This window comes from Neolamprologus multifasciatus, chromosome 15 (genome assembly GCF_963576455.1).
Source record: "Neolamprologus multifasciatus chromosome 15, fNeoMul1.2, whole genome shotgun sequence".
Classification (NCBI taxonomy): Eukaryota; Metazoa; Chordata; class Actinopteri; order Cichliformes; family Cichlidae; genus Neolamprologus; species Neolamprologus multifasciatus.
The window spans coordinates 3,780,627-3,797,800 of NC_140453.1; the positions used below are offsets into that span (position 1 = coordinate 3,780,627).

General features: G+C 39.6%; 1 protein-coding gene across 2 annotated transcripts in view; it reads right to left on the reverse strand.

Moving 5' to 3' along the window:
* runx2b (RUNX family transcription factor 2b) overlaps positions 1-17,174 on the reverse strand; it is a 132,554-nt gene that overhangs the window by 66,195 nt on the left and 49,185 nt on the right. The window lies entirely within an intron of this gene.

Below are 17,174 nucleotides of genomic sequence, written 5' to 3' on the forward strand. Positions count from 1 at the left end.
TATTGTCAGTGTGTATTAGAGCTGCCAGCTGCCGTTAAAGCCAGAAGAAGAAGAAGAAGAAGCTCTGTCCCAGAATTCATAGCACGGCCCTGCTCAGTTTCCAACAATGGCAGCAGCTAGTTAGTTTGAATATTACTCTTATTATTCTTTCTGGGTCACAAAATAAACATTTAACATGTTTTCAGGCGAGAATGTAGCTGTGTAAACCTCAAATATCTGCTCAGTTTATCAAGACACATATTTTCAAAAGCGCTCCGACGTTTTCGGAGACGTCTGTTAGCCACTAGCTCGATAGCTAGCCGGGGCTAGGCTCACTAGAGCCGCGAGAACACCGGACTCCCGGCACATCATTTTCAAACACACCGCCGTCTTTCGCTACTCAGGTTAAACATGATATATAAGTCACTTAGATAACTTCAAAATGTTATTGTTTGGCCTTTTTTTTAGTATTTTATTTGTTCCTGAGTAAATCGGTTTGGCTGAGATTAAAGTTATAGTTTTTACACAGCTGAATAAACGTCAAGCAGACAGCTGATTATCAGAAGTGTGAGATGCTCAAGAATATACTCCGGTGTCCTGTTATATTTTAGATAGCAAGGAGTTTATTAAACTTCACCAAAACAATCTGCAAATTTCATTAAAATTTAATAAACTATCATCTTGTCTTTATTTTTAGTTAGCACATACCTTAAACACTTAAAGCTGTAAGCTAATGATAGTTATATAAGAGCAGATGCTGCTGGTGCAATAAGCTGTACGTTTTACGTCCAATGGATGATGATCTGATTAGTCGACTAATCGCAAAAATAATCGGTGACTAGTCGACTATCAAAATAATCGTTTGTGGCAGCCCTAGTGTGTACAGAGGAGGTCAGGAAAGAGGTACAACAGAGAGTAACTATACTCATCTGTGAAACATGGTGGAGGCCCCGTCATGGTCTGGGGATAAAGCAGCAACAAAATCCCCCATAGAGAACAAAGCAGTCATTAATTTCAACAGGTGCATTTTACAGAGTGGCTTGCAGAACTGCAAATGGGCTAACACAGATTAGATAGCGCCAACAGAGCTAACAATTTACCATGTGGATGCGTTCAAAGGCGAAGACTAAGCCATCAGCTGATGATGACTGGTACTGGGAACTCCACTACCTGATCTGACACTACGCTTGATTTATTCTTGGCATAGAAAAGCTACCACTGGCTCCATATTGTTTATCATAGTCACAGGTGCTGTTCTCATTACATAACCTTTTTTTACACCTTTATTCTTGAACACTGTATTTTTGCAGCTACCTGAGCTCAAGCTGCATTACTGCTTGTTTGCCAAAAAACACTAATCACAGTCTAGGTTATGGTTCAGACGGACAGCTAAAACTCTGGACAACATTAAATCCAAACTTTTAATTTAGAAAACATCTGGGAAAAGATTTAGAAGCTCGACAGTTGACAGCTGCTGCTTTAACGTAACAACTAAAGCAGCTACATCAGCTGCTTGAGATATTCCTGGGTAGCGGTGGATACTGTTTTACCAATCATGGCTACATAATTGTACAAGCAGGCTTTTCAGTGAGATGTCGTGTTAAAGTATATTTTATGTTCCATCGGATCATATTAGCTGTTAACTGGTTAATCTGCACCGTCGGCCATCATCGACATTATAATTAGCGTTTATTAGCTAGCGCACCTTCTGTTCCGTTTTCCTTCATTGTCGCCGTTGACGGACTTTGTCTAATTTTTGAAAGTCAACACGGCACACGTGCGCTTTTCAGCAGCAGTTTCTCATTTATACAGTTACACACATTCACACCTAGTAGCTGCAAAAATATCCAAAGTCATCAACTGCTGGCCACAAAGCAGCTCTGCTGGATTGGTTGAGGGTTAAACACAAGGTACGAGACAGCCATTCCAGCCTTTCAGCAACTTTCTGGTCACAAATCAGCTTTTCTAACCTTTAGGCTACAGCCACCAGTTTCCTGCTGTACTGTCTGCATGCATAACTGCTAAATCAAACATGTCTTTCTTGCTGCTTAGCATATGTTGTGGTGTTGAGGTTTAATTTCACAGACTTTTTAGTGGATGTTTCTTTTCCAGCTTGTTTATGGGCATGTGTGAGTATTTTTTGAGAGTTGAGACAGAAGAATCCAAGAAGGAAGGAGCCACAGAAACATGGAGAGTTGAGAGAAAAAGAGAGAGAGTGGGAGTCCTGAGATGAAATGCTGACATACAGTTTCCTCATGATGCAGAAATGGCCCGTGAGTTTGGAGGCGTTGTTGAGACTACAGAGAAACGTTTGCCTCGTTCTTGCTCCGGAGGAACTGACTGATCACCGGCCAGTCTGCTCGCTTTCGAAAGACAGTTGTCTCTGATCTTGACCAAAGCCCTTTGTGACTAAACAAATGGAATAAATTACCCAACTGGAGTGAATTATAGATTTTCCCCCTAGAAGTTGCTGGCATTTATTATATTACAAATGCCTTTAAGTTAGGAGCAGAAATTAAATGGGGAAGTCGTAAAAGTGCACTCCCAGACTTATGGCAACAGCCTCCATTATACTGTTAAAAAGAAACGCTCCTCTGGAAGGGTCAAGCATTTATACTTCTGTATATGTTTATATCATTTTGAAGATCCCAGTTATTAGTTCAACCTGGTGACCCAGCAGTCTCTTTTCCTTCTGTCAGAGACAACATTTCCTACAGCGTCAAATAGGCTCCAGGCGTTAGCCTTTGAGCTTGGCTGCTACATCTGCTCTACATATTCATCCCGGGGCCTCTTTAATTTCAGCCCCGCGCCCACACACACACTCTCTCACACAAACATACACATCTAACAACACATAGATGCACATTCACAGCTTTTTGCACAAGCAAAGGGCTGAGCATACATATAAGCATGTACGCCAATTAAGGAAGCAAAAATATCAATCACGTTACTTCGGAAGTGTCATTTCATGCAGACATGAAGCTGTTCAACAACTGAACTTAAACATAAGCAGCATATACAAATAAAACAGAATAAAACTCTTCAAAAATGTTTGTGAAAAGTTGGGGCTTCTTTATTCAAGGACATGTTGAGTTCTAGGCTACTGATGATGAATTAATCCATATAAAACACAGTCAGTTCCCCCGGGACATGCTGTTTAAATAAACTGGAACTCGCTTTTATGACTTGATGCCACTCTCACTTAGACCTTAAGATTGTTGGACTTGCTGTGTGGCAGACAGTGTTGGTCAAGTTACTTGAAAAATTAATCAGTAACTAATTACTGATTACTTCCCCAAAAAAGTAATCCCGTTACTTTACTGATTACTTATTTTCAAAAGTAATTACTTACTTAGTTACTTTTTAAAAACATGATTTACAGCCTGAATAGGTGATAAAGCGATAGATCTTTCAGCCCAATTCTACTTTTTCTGCATAATCCATCATACAAAATGTAATCAAATGGAAAAGTCTCTTTTTAAAACTTGTTTTATTAGTTTTAACCTTTTAACTTTATGCATCAAGCAAAAATTAAAATATATGCAACATTCTCTGACTTGAAGAAATTAGTTTAACATTTAAACCTATTTTCTGCACATTCCAGCACATAAAATAAAATATTTTTTGTGTTTACACTCACTCTTTCAAATAAATGCAAGTAAAACACAGCAGAAAATAAATAAAGTCAAAGACTAGCGGTCCTGTTGCTCTATTTTCACCTGTAAAGCAGGAGTGGGGTAGGCGGAGGTTTACCCTGGTGCAGGTGTGCAGCGGTCAGTGGAAGAATCCGCAAGTTTCTCTGTGAATTTCCCATTACGTCGTTGCGCACTCGGAGCTTGTTTAGGGGTTTTTTTCGCTGTAAAAAGAAGTTTTCTTCCCACGCACAACGGACACTAATGTTTTTGTCACTTTTTATGGAATCAAACTCAAAGTAAGGTCAGTACTTCCACGCTTTAAACGCTGCACGCTCATACTCTCTCTGCACTCGATATATGATCCATTGTTGATCTGCACACAGCTGTTGTCACGAACGTCTCACTCGCTTACGTCACTGTCATGAGACATTCTCGCAAAAAAAAAAAAAAAAAAAAAAAAAAAATCACGGTTTTAGTAACGCAGTGTTCCTACGGGAAAGTAACTGTAATCTAATTACCGTTTTTGCGATAGTAATCCCTTACACGTTACTTTAAAAAAGTAATCAGATTACAGTAACGCGTTACTGCCCATCTCTGGTGGCAGATTTTTTATTTGTCAAACAATCTTGATTTGACAAAGGTTAACTCAAAAGCCGAATAATAATGATTTGACCTGAATGATTTAGCTTTACCAGAATTACCAGACAAGAGTTACGATATTTAAAAAAAAAAAAAAGAGGCTGATCAACAGTGTTGAGGTTGTTAATCTAAAAACAGAATGCATTACACATTATATGTTACAGTAATTTGGAGAAACACCACTCATTACATTACTTTTGCATTACTCTGTAACGTGGCCTGAAATACACTGTCACATTTCAGTGTAGCAATATAAACCTTTACGTTTGAACACAAAGCCGACAGTATGAAGCTGAAAACCAGCCCATGAGACTTCAAAGTGATCGCTACTGATTCTACTGTAACAAAAACAAAACAGGTGAAGGTAGGATTGGAAGCTACCAGCCTGACTGCTCATCAATGACTTTGCTACCTGTCAAAAATCAGGCCTCGGCTGCTCAGCCGTGGCTCAGCTTTAATGTCACTCTAGGATCCTCATTAGTTTTCCGTTAGCATTTTCCATTGCAGATGCTTGCAAAGAGCTGATTTTGTGTCACTAGAATAAAGCAGTCGTTTCTTTCCTTTCAGTTTGCACTTTACCATCACGCTCTTGTTCTTTTGTGCAATAAAAATAAAAGTAATGTCCAAATCCACACTCGTCAAATGTCGTCGACTGCTCCAGCATTGTCCTCCTCCCTGCACACAAACTGAAGCTAACTGCAGCACAAGTGGGCAGAAAGAAAAGGTTTTGAACCACAAGTAATGACATAATTGTAACTGTAATGTGATTACTGAATTTAGTACAATTGTGCATTTAAGTACTCTTTCACAGAGAAATGCAAAGTGTTTATCAAACAATATAAACACTCAACACCCTTGAGAATTTTACAACTCTAGCAATTCATATTTTATCTTCTACTTACTTGGAGCAGCTGCCAGATAAAACGTACACATGTTCACACAATGAACGACTGCAAAACTGCAACCTCCAGTATCTGTCTGTTTTTCCTTTATGCTGCTTCAAAGGAGAACAGAAACCTTTTACCGAGGGCTGAAATCCTGATATTACCTTCATTTTCCAACTTTTCCATCAATTTTAGCGTTTAAAGTGACGAAATGCTGACTTGCGTTTAGCAGAGCACAGCGAGCCCATGTTTCTGTTGAATCCCTACCTAGCTTATGGAGTCAGCTATCCAGCAGATAATTATTAACTTATGCATGTGAAATCTGCAAAACCTCATGGCTTGGAAGAGACACTTTCATCTCGTGTTGCTTCATGTCGCGTTGATACGCAGCAGATGACATCAGCGTGGGGATACAAGCTTTAGGTTGGCAGCGGGTGAGTGCAGCTGAGTATACTGGCGCGAAAGTGCACAGTAAACTGAAACGGGAGCTAGGCAGTTTAGATTAAACAACAGGCTGGAGAATAGTGCAGAGATCTGTCAAATAAATCCATTACTTTGTATTTAAATACTATCAAATGCTTGATCGAAATTTAGATGCAAAAAGTAGATCAGCAGCAGAACAATGACATAGCTGGCACCTTACACATACTGACAAGCACATAAACAACACCACAAGACAGCAAAGACATTTACTCATAACATGTATGCTAGCTAATGAGGAAACGATACAATACAAGGTAGAAGCCAAGGGCTGATTCGACTAGCTGGGCCACCGAATATCAACAAAAATATCATTACACAAAGCTGTGCTGTGAGCAAGCGGTCAAATTATGTCATTGGACTGTGTTGCCAGTCTGAACTACTTTGCATCCTTCAATTTGATAAAAACAACAACATTTAAACTGCAGCATTAGTATAGGCTGGTTGCACTGAGAGGTCAAGTGGACTGCAACTTTAGGGGAAAAAAAACAGCAAATAGAAAAATGCTGCAAAAGAACACAAAAAACACGCAACGCAACAGAAGCGGGGAAAAGAAGACCAGAAACAGAAAAAAATAAAAGAAATTTTAAAAAAATCCTAGTAAACAGACGTGTTTTTGGTGAGACGACAACACAATGGAATGATTGCGGAAGTGACAAGCTAACAGTAAACAGCTAATAGCTAACATTATATGTAACTGCAATCAAAACACACATTTGCATATTTTTCTCCCTCACAACACGGATGACTACGCTGCTTCTTTTGAGCTCAGCACAATCCTTTGCATGACTTTGTTTCTGTCAGTTTTTGACTGTTTTCTACAGTCATTGGTTCTGTAGCTGGTCCCTCAACTTATCCGGTCTTTAAGTGATGACGTGACGAATTCTGCTTCCGGGCCCAAAGTAGTCTGTTGTGTTTTAATGCTTTGTATCTTATTCTATTTAATCTCAACAAGCCCCTAGTGATCACTGTCGGCTTCTCGGTTTTTATTACCGCTAACAATTTTAAAGTTCAGTTTTTAAACCCTTACGATGTAACTGTTTCCCTGTTTTCATGGATGCCTGGACGTTGACGTTGACTTGGAGACCTGCAGCGGAGTTTGGGCCCAGACATGGTTAATGACGTCAGACTTAAAGACCGGATTGTGTCGCCAGAAACACTTACATTTTGCTTTGTGATTTTTTTTCCCATTTCCGTCGTGTTTTATTCAACTTCTATTGCGTTTTGTGTGCTGTTGCAGCATTTTTCAACTTGCTGGGGTTTTTTAAGTTGCAGTCCATTTGATCTCTCATGACCGCTGCAGCATAGGCTTAAAAAAGAAAAGAAAAGAAAGAAATAGTGCCTTTCAAATATTTCACTGGGGTGAATTAGCTTCTTAAATGACAAAAAGAATCTCTTCATTTCATTATCAATGTGATGAGGGGCATTGCTTGCAAAGTTGATGTAAATTTATGTAGTTTAACACACAAAATTGTGTCATTGACAAACTGAAGATATTAACCAAGTTCCCAGACTGGCAAGAATCTTCCAGAACTACCTATTTCAAGAGAAAAGTACACAGTCTGAATAATAATAACATCAAAGCATTTGGCCAGAAAGTTATGGCTATATGTCAGCATGGTAAACGCACCTTGATTGCACATTAAACACCACAGCTCCAAATTGCAGAATACATCAGCCCATGTTACTGTGTTTGGGTTAAAGATATAAATCTTTGTCCTGTAGCAGAGTACAAATCCATCTACAGTGTACATTTAGACCTGCTCGTGTTTTTTAAAGCACATAAACATTGTGTGCTTGTGTGTGTCTGTCAGAGCCAGAAGTCAGCTTTTTCCTTTTTACAGGTTATGAAAATTAACATGGGTCATGTGCCGTGTTTCTTCAGCCGAATGCTGCTTGGCCCTGAGCTACTGTTTGCCTTTGAGATGGAGAGATAGACTGCTGCTTGTTGTGGTTTGTTGACTACCTACATGCAAATATATAGGCCAGGGTCATGCCACATGGTTTTGTTATTCTTTCTTTTTTACTAGTTTTATATGAGAGGCAATAACTCACTCAACAGAGAGAGCCTGCTGGTTTAAATCCCCCACAATGCAATGTCTGGGTCGAAGAAAAATCAGCAAACTGCAGGACAAATTGCTCCTGAGGAATAATGAAAAAACCCCAACTTCACTTGAGTAATTTAGTTAGACAATAAAACTTGATAAAATCCCACGTGCATTCAAACCAAGTCTCTTCCTCTCTCGTGCGTCTACCAATCTTGTTCTCTCGTCTGCAGATCTAGTCGCTGTAACACCCTACGTTCCCACTGAGTCATATTATTTCCATATTTATGTCGGCAGCAGCCCCTCTCTTTGATCTGCTGCCTTGTTCAGAGGCTGATCCTGTTATGGCTTGTTCCTGTAAATACTTTGAAGTGCTCCGGGATTAGAAGATTGCGGACCCAATGAAAAAACAAACAGCTCTTTACACACATTCATTTATAAGGCCCCTTAAAACACACACAAAAATCATTTGGTAACAGTAGATGGAAGTTTACTCTGTAATTGTTGGTAATTGTGGAGGCTCTGTTTGTGGGTTCTGACAGAGCGAGATTCTGAGACTGAACTCGGGTGTATTTAGCCTTTGAAACTTGACAGCAGTTGGGATTTGCTCACAGGAACCATCTTTCTGCTGACCATTTGCTTGATGTGGGAAATTTAAGTGAACACTAAGCATGCACAGTTGTCTGAATTTGACAACTGCCTGATGGAATATACTGAATCACATCCTATATACAAAACATACAAACACGACTGCAGTCTAAAATATTACATCCACTTTTCCTAAACAGTTTCCCTACCCTGACTTTTGTGACTATGGACGCTGGTATGAGGTCTCGGAAAGATGTAAGGAAGGATTTATAAAGATTTCGTAAGGATTTCCGTAGCAACCACTGGTTACCAGAGGGTCACTGGTGCCTGTGGCGTTAATCATCGTCATTATCTCTTTTTCATTTAGAAGAGTGGTCAAATGCTGAAGCACTCGAGAACAGAAATAGCAAAGCCGGGATCCTCTGAACTAAACGTCATCGTGTTGACACTGACAATGTTGGTAGTACAGTGTTTACCATCTTCATGAGATCAGTTTAGGCTGAGGGGTATAATGATGCCACTAGAGTGACAAATTGTCCCGGGAATGAAATTTAAATTCCACTCAAATTCCATCACAGACTAATCCAACAGTGGTCACAATAAAACAATTCTAATACGCTGACTAACTTTCAGTGTGCAGACTCTGAAAGTCACAACTATGTGATAAAGACTGTTTAAAGATGAATGTGGACACCTTCACATCAGCCACTGATTTGTGGACAGCTGTTTGGAGGCCTTAGGCTCACCATTTGACCATCTTAGCTCTCACGGTCAACACAATTAAAAATTTTAATGCAATTAACGCATCTGGAGTGCAGAATGACTCAAAATCCCTGAAATGTTTCTGTCAACGCATTTCGGGCAGTTTGTCCAAGTAGAGTTGCCTTCGCACATGCGCAAATGGGCAGTTGATCTGGTAGTGACGGGCAGCCGAACCGATCAACTCAATATCGTTTTTTATCCTTTATCGTTAACTCGGTTTTCCTTGGGTCTTTTCACGTGTGTTATGAATAAATCTTCTTTTTTCGGTACCGGTACTAGTTTTATTTTGTTGTATTTATCCGCGACACCTTAAAGGCCGGTCCGTGAAAATATTGTCGGGCATAAACCGGTCCGTGGCGCAAAAAAGGTTGGAGACCGCTGCTGTAGTGCACAAAGCAGCTGTAGGTGTGTGGAGTCAGGCGACGTCCTGGGGCTAGCGATTTTTCCAGTCGGGCTACCAAAATCTATCTCTGCCCTGCCCGTCGGGCTATCATAGGAAGGAAAAATATATGTCAATGCTTTTGCATTCTTTCGGAAATGTAGCTGGGTAATTATGTCATTGGCATCGGTGAGCCACTGTCAATATGTGACATATTGAAATCGCGTTTGAATTTGCGCTTGTTGTTTGCTTTCACTTTGCAATCGCGTGAACTGTGTATAGAGAGCGACAGCACTGATTGGTGAGTGACGATAATTTGCGCACCAATTCCTCTGATATCGTCTTATCAATCGTTAGCTTACTATGCAAACATGACAAATGAAATCTCGCGCAGCTTAAACATGTGAGAGGTTGATCGCGCAGAGAATCGCTGAGCGTTATGTGAGTGCGTGTGCGTGTGTAAAAGCAGCAGGATATATGTTTTAGTTCTGCTGAGCCAAATAAGACAGGTCAGGGTGAAGAAGTGACAACCAAAGAAAAGCTTACCACAAAACAGAAAAGTTATATCAGACTATAAGGCAAAAAGAAAGTGCAGCTTTATGGTTTCATGGACAAAAGAATTTCTTTGGCTGCAATATGACGAGCTAAATAACCAGGGCTGCACATAAGTGGTCCGCAGGTGCGTGTTTGCGTACATAAGATTTTCAGGAGGCGGACAGACATTTGTTTAGAACTCTTAAAGATGTCGAAGAAGCTCCTTTAAGCAATTACTTTGGTGTTCCTCCACCTACAAAGAAATGTCAGAAGGAGTCCGAACCACAAAAGAAGCGCGCATTCGGAAAAGTGGTTGCAGGAGGTGAGCTGGCTTCAAACAAATGATGAACGCACAGAGATGTGGTGCAGAATGCGCTGTGAAAATCCCACTCTAACGGACAAAAACAGCCTTTTATATGGACGCAAACGCGCGTTGCAACTTCTTATCTGGTGCGCGTCTTTTATTTTGACAGCGAATGCGCACATGCGGACCACTTATGTGCACCCGTGTAAATAACATAATGTTCTGCCGGGTGTGTTGTTGGTTTTCCCTCGATTTCTGAGTCGACAAGCGCCTTTGTTACTGGGACCAGTAATTTTAAGAAAGGCCCCCGTTAGAACCCATGAGAAATGCAAGAAATGCATTATTGCTCAGTCTGCAATATCTTTCCCAGAATACACACCAATTGCAAATAACATACTAAAAATAAACCTGAAAAATCTGTTTAGAACAGCGTACTATGTTGCAAAGAGTGAACTACCACTGGCACAATTTAGCAGTCTTTGCAAACTTCAAAAACCCGTGACTTCAGTGGAAAATTCAAATTCAGGATCTGACACAGACTGATTCATGTTCTACAGTTCTTACAAGTTCATAGAAATTAGAACCAAGTATTTGAGTTGATGATTGTAATTTTTATACAATGTTGTAATTTGTGTTTCAACAATTTTTTGATTAACATCAATCAAAAAAATTGCTCTCTTTTTTATTCAGGCTACTTAAATTTATTTTGGGCTACCAAAAACTGAAGAGTCCCTGCCCGAAGGGCTACCAGGGATTTTGAAATTTTGCGAGCCCTGTAGCCCAACTGCAGTAACCCTACAAACGTCGCTGCTGTTTCCTGTCTTCATTTATGTTGGAAGTGATAGCAGAGCTGTATGTTTTAATTTGTTTCATAAATCCCTCAGTCAGAATATGGTATATTATATTTAGCAGGAAGCTAGTGCTAACTCCCTGCTAACTGCCACACTGATCATTTTATTACAGATGAAAGAATTTAGACAGTTTTTCAACTCTCAGTAATGCTGCAGCGATCATCTGACTTAGAGACCTGCAGCGGAGTTTGGGCCCAGACATGGTTAATGACATCAGACTTAAAGACCGGATAGAAAATGTCAACGATTCCTAATCCGAGAACAGTAAATCTATAAATGTATGAACCAAAATTCATCTAATAATTGTTGAGATATTACTATCTAGACTAAAGAGGTGACAGACTAACATTGTCATCCGTAAAGCCATACTACTATAAAAGCACTGACACACACACCAACTGCATTCATGAGGGGTGTGGATCCAGAGAGCAGACTTGAGTGAGCACAGGTGTACTCTGATCCTCTCTATCAGCCCTCTAAATCAACCGATCTGCCTCGTCTTACAGTAAAAGAAAAAACTTCAATTACATCAAACTACAGCTTTCCTCACTACTCTGAGAACAAAGACACCATCATCCTTTTAAGTGACAGAAAGACAAATATAAAAACAGAGAGTCAACAAAACGAGGAATGTGCGGCGGTTCCAGCTCTGCATCCACTTGTACTTGTCAAGATAGGCGACGATTTCTTCTCTTCTCTTTTATAAAAGCCCGTTAACTGTCGCGCAAATAGTGACCGCAGCTGTTTCGTGACATTCTTTCTCTTGTCGTTTCATTCCCATCGTTCTTTAATTGGCTTCTGTTTGTGTCCCCCTCTCATGTGGTCTCTCTGCACTCAGCTTAAATGAATGTACATGCAGGCTCGCTCAGAGAAGAGGAAGGGAAAAAAAAAAAGTCGAGCCTCGTATGAGTTTTTCAGTGGTGGCGGTTTAAATGTTATAGGTCAAAGAAATTATTATCTTTAATTCTGAGGCCGTTGGTCTCTTGATTTTCAGTTGCTGTGTGTGGGTGACCTCATCCACTTTACTGCACATTTCATCGCTTATTTCCTGTCCTTTTGCCACTTGATCTGTGGTCTATCACCCTTCATCGTGTGGTCTCCTTCTGACCAAATCACCAAGCTGTGTAAATTGCACACTGGGGTAGACAAAAGAGAAGGGTATCATTTTGACTACTGTATGCTGTGGCACAGTACTAAATGAATGAAATGCTTCTAGTGAATGAAATGTATTTAACTGTAGTAAACCAGATGCTCTCCCTTTTTTTAAAATTTTTTTATTAAATTTTTATTTTTTATTAAATTTTTTTGATATTCTAGAGTAAATAAATATATTTATCTTCGCTGTTCCTTATAAAGATAACCATAACCAAGAGGAAATTCCCTCCTTTTGGACAGCTTATGAAATGTTTTATCCTACATTCAAGTTCATCATGAACTTGAATATAAGCATCCTAGTAAAAAGAACCCTAAACGAATATTTAAGTTAGCAACAAAATAAGAATAAGAATAAAAAGTATCCAATTGTAACAGAACTCGACGTGGTAATGGCCAAAAGCAGAAAGACACATTGTAGCCATTTACTGCAATGGAGCCACAGAAGCAAACCATTTTTATTATGTGAATAAGCCAAATAAATGCATACTGCATAGCAAAGAGAAGTGTAACCAGGAAGTGTAACCAGTAAGGCCTTATTGTGTTTTTTGGACATGTGTCACTTTACATTCCAACTCACAAACCAAGGGCTTGTAAAGATAGTATAACGACAAACACAGACGGCAACCGGAATAAAAACAAGTCTCCTTAAGGCACAGGCAAACACACAAACACAGACGTTTACTGGAAGAGTGACAGAGGATTGCGATGAGAAAAAAAAAAAAAGAAGAGAAAAACAAGTGGGCAAAAACCACTTTGGGAAAAAACACCCTATATTATCAGGGGTGGAGATCTGCCACAAGCACATTCCTGATTCAATACTCACTTCATCCCGAGCTATTTCAATATTGGTAAATACTGCAGCGTATTCAGGGACTGGGGATTGCGCTATACCCGGCAGACATAACACCTAACTGAGAGAGACATAATATTGCGGTTGTAGTGTAAAACAGGAGATGTTAATAAAAAAAATGGAAAAAAAAAAACAAACAGAAAACAAGTCATATACCCATATATGTATGTATGACCATATCAGGATTTTAAATTATACCTCATATTCACTTAAATAAGCTGTAAACAAGCTGCGTCAGGCAGTTTCTATGAACTATAAGGCTGAGAAAAACAAAACATTACGCATAACTGATGAAGTGTGCGTCCAAATGTTGTGCCTTTGCGATTGTTCTGTGGAAATGCACACAGTAATTTTGTCAGGCTGTAGAATGCAGTTTGGAAGCCTGCCTGGCCAAAATAGAAGCTCAATACATTTTCATTACTCAGAAAAAGAAAGAAAACACGAGACTTTTGAAAGTGAAAATATAAGTACCAAACGTCTCTGGGTGTGTGATCCTTCCCACGGAATAAGACTGACTCTAATAGACGGGTTGCTTTACGCACACCTTCATAAACATACTTTGGCACGCTGCTTCTTCACTAATTTCCTAATCCTGAATGAATGAACCCTCCACTGTCTTAAACTGCAGCTGCAGCTGATGATGAAAGTCCTCTGCGGCTCGGGTGAGTCCAAACAGACTAGTTCTCCACCTGATGCAGTTTCTGGTTTGCGTCCAACACTGGCAGTGAAGAACAACAGCCAGGGTGGAGTCTGGAGCTTATCTGACTGCGGGACAGGGGAGTCTCTAGGGAAGCAGAGGAATGACAGAGGGGTGCCACAACAGCAGCTGAGGATTGTCCACGAGTAAAGAGACTGTGTCGTTCTCTCATACAGACGATGTGAAACACAGTTGTGCAGCCGTTAATATACGAGGACGCCCCACCCAAAATAAAATGTATAAGAAAGACTGATGAGCTTGTGTGCGCGTTTTGGGGGGGATGCGTGAAAAAAAGTGTCAGACTGACACGTTCAGGTGGTGAAAGGTCACAACTTTGACACGTATAGCAAGCTGAACCTTTCACTTTCCACTCGAGGTCGCCACTAGGAGGGCTGGAAAGGAAGTACTTTATTGTTCTGGGCTGTGAGCTCTTTGCCAGCACTGTTAGGAGCTCTAAATCTCTCGCTCTCCCTCACACACACACACACTGTGGGTCATTCAGGGCTGCCTGAGCCAGATACTGCATGCATGGCCTGAACAGATTTTTCCCCTGGTAAAGTCTTTATCCTAGACGCCTCACCAGTCTATTCCTAGAGGCTGCTGAAATGGAAAAGACGAGGTGGGTTTTATTTCAGACCATTTTATGATGCAAACTAATGTATATGAAAAGACATCACCTCATAAACCAATAGAGTTCCCTTGTTCATGCACCTACTTAGTGCACCACACAAGACATTTCACATGAAACATGAGAGCTGCAAAATCCATTGAGATAATGACAATGACCTGTGAATACCGAACAGCGAAGGTGTGATTACATTATTGGAGCAGAATCAATTAGTCGAATAACCGGCTATGCTGACAAAAATACTATTAAAAAATAAAAATGAAATCAAATATAACAGTTATATCGAATATATATTTATTAGGGTTTGGTTTGGTTGCCATAAAACCAGCATTTTGTATAATTTAAAAAATTAACCAGGGGGATCAGCTGTTTTACATTACATACTGCAACTTTCAGCTGCTCCCTTCTCACAAGTGGTCACTTCTTATATTTATTTTATTTTATTTTTTACACTGAATGCCCTTCCTGGACCGACCCCAAGAGATCTGTGTCTGCTCCTGGGACTGAACCACAGATCTTTCGCTTGTAAGTCTTACAATTAAACTCCTATAAGACATGTAACACATTTTAACTCTTCCAACAATAGTACTGTACTATACAACTCTGAGGTACCTGCATTTTGTTCAAGCATTTTTACACTATTCTACTCTTAATTTGTAACTACTTTATTGATCAGATATTGGTATTTTTCTGATTTTGTAAAACAACTAAAATTACAATATAAAGCACCATCAGGGGACTAATTACTTTTATTTTTCTTTACTTATTCTATTCTTAAACTTTTTTGAGTAACAGTTTTAACTGTTTTCAACTGTGGATATTAAATAAAAACTCGCAAAAACAGTAGATGATCAAATCTACTCCACCACAATCAGCTACAGAAGAAAATGTAATGAAAGTGTCGTATCAGAACCGGCGTCTATCAAAGCAGTTATCAACAATTATTGTGGAGTTTTTACCTTAAGTCTAAATCTCCATGAAAGGACTGTTGATGTGATTTGGAGCAAATTCTCTTACACGTCTTATATATATTTGAGCTTACTTGCTTTTACTTATTTTTATTTTACTTTATTTTGAATGTGAAACTACTACTGATTCTACTGTAACTGTTTAAAAATTATTTTTTTGATACTAAATAAAAATCAGAGCCAAAAGTAAAACAGTGGATGATCAAATCAGCTTTGTCACAATCAGAGGAAAATTCTGCCCCAGCTCACATGTAAATCTTCAGTACTTCTAAACAACCCTCTTGAACTTTCAATAAACTTTGCAACGCATGTGTGTCTAATTCAAACCTTTAAAACCAGATTCAAATCTTATTTGACCACAATCTAGACCTGAACAGTAGGTGTTCCTCATTGATTCAATATAAACTCTGGTAAGTGTCAGTGTGAGAGGTAGCAGAGAGGAGTGTGATGATGATAACCTCAAATGAATTCTCCTCTCTCCACCCTCCTCCACAGTTTATTAGTTTAGGCCAGAGGCCACTTGTAGCCTTGCAGAGTGGACGGTAATTGTGTGCGTGCTCCTTAAGCACCGACCGCAGCAATAATAGACTGAATTATACAATAAATTCCCTCCAGATGTGCTCCCTCCACTCCCACCCACCCACTCCAATTTGACAGTTCGCACACCCACAATCTGCACAAGAAGGCCTCCGTCCACACACACACACGTGCACTCACTCACCCATACACACACACTTACAAATGTGCATACACACATGCAGCGGCTTAGTTGCAGTGTTTGCATTGTCAGATTGTTTCCATACTGGTGTTAGCTTGCTGTGTTTCCTCACTGCTGGTGTAATTACGAGTCGTATTAGCTGATAGTGTTTTGCTAACCCTCCTAATAAATGTCCTCCTGCCTCGGAAACCTCACAGAGAGTCCATTCAATAATAAGCAGCTTTTCTAATGCTCAATACTATCAGATCCTGACATATACACAGCCTGCTGTTTATAAGTATTCACATATCACTGACGTCTGCTGTTGAAAAGAAATGAAACTTTTTCCTGAAAATTTTTCACTAGCATTATGAATGTAGCACTTGGAAGAAAATTATAGTGAAAGTACATCTTGCAGAAAAAACAGAGCCACCCTGCATGGGAATCTGCCCATCTATTTCTGTCTTACAGAGGAGGCAGGAAATGAGGAGGATAAGGACAAGAAGAAGAAAGAGAAGGAAAAGAGTGGTCAGAATAATTATTATGTACACTGCAGCTGAAATGTGAGTCAAGTGTGTGTGTGTGTGTTGGGGGGGTAACTCAGCCTACATAGAAACTGGGTTTCATATTTTCATATGGCTAAATATTGCCCAGCTCTCAGCCAGCGTTGTGCTGATGCAGGAGGATGGTGAGAGAGAGGACCACCAGCTAAACTGGCTGCAGTTACACTTTCTCTCCCGCTTTGCTGCTGTGAACATCCCAGTGCCAGCCTGCACAGTGCCACCCAGTGTTCACATGAACACATGGGTAAGTAATCATGGTCAAACTGCTGGTGAAATGTGAATATTTACTGGAATATAGAGAAACCTTACAATTATTATGCAGAAGTATAAATATAAAACCGCATAAAATACTAAAATATGTAAGTTGGTTTTTAATCTTGGAGCTGATTAAGTTGGTTGTTAATTTTCAGGTGGTTTTGTATACTTTTATACTATTTTAACCTTTTTGCTTAAGGGGTTTATAATGTGTTAATTTTTTATGTATGTGCTATTAATAATAATAATAATAATAATAATAATAATAACTTCGTATTGGA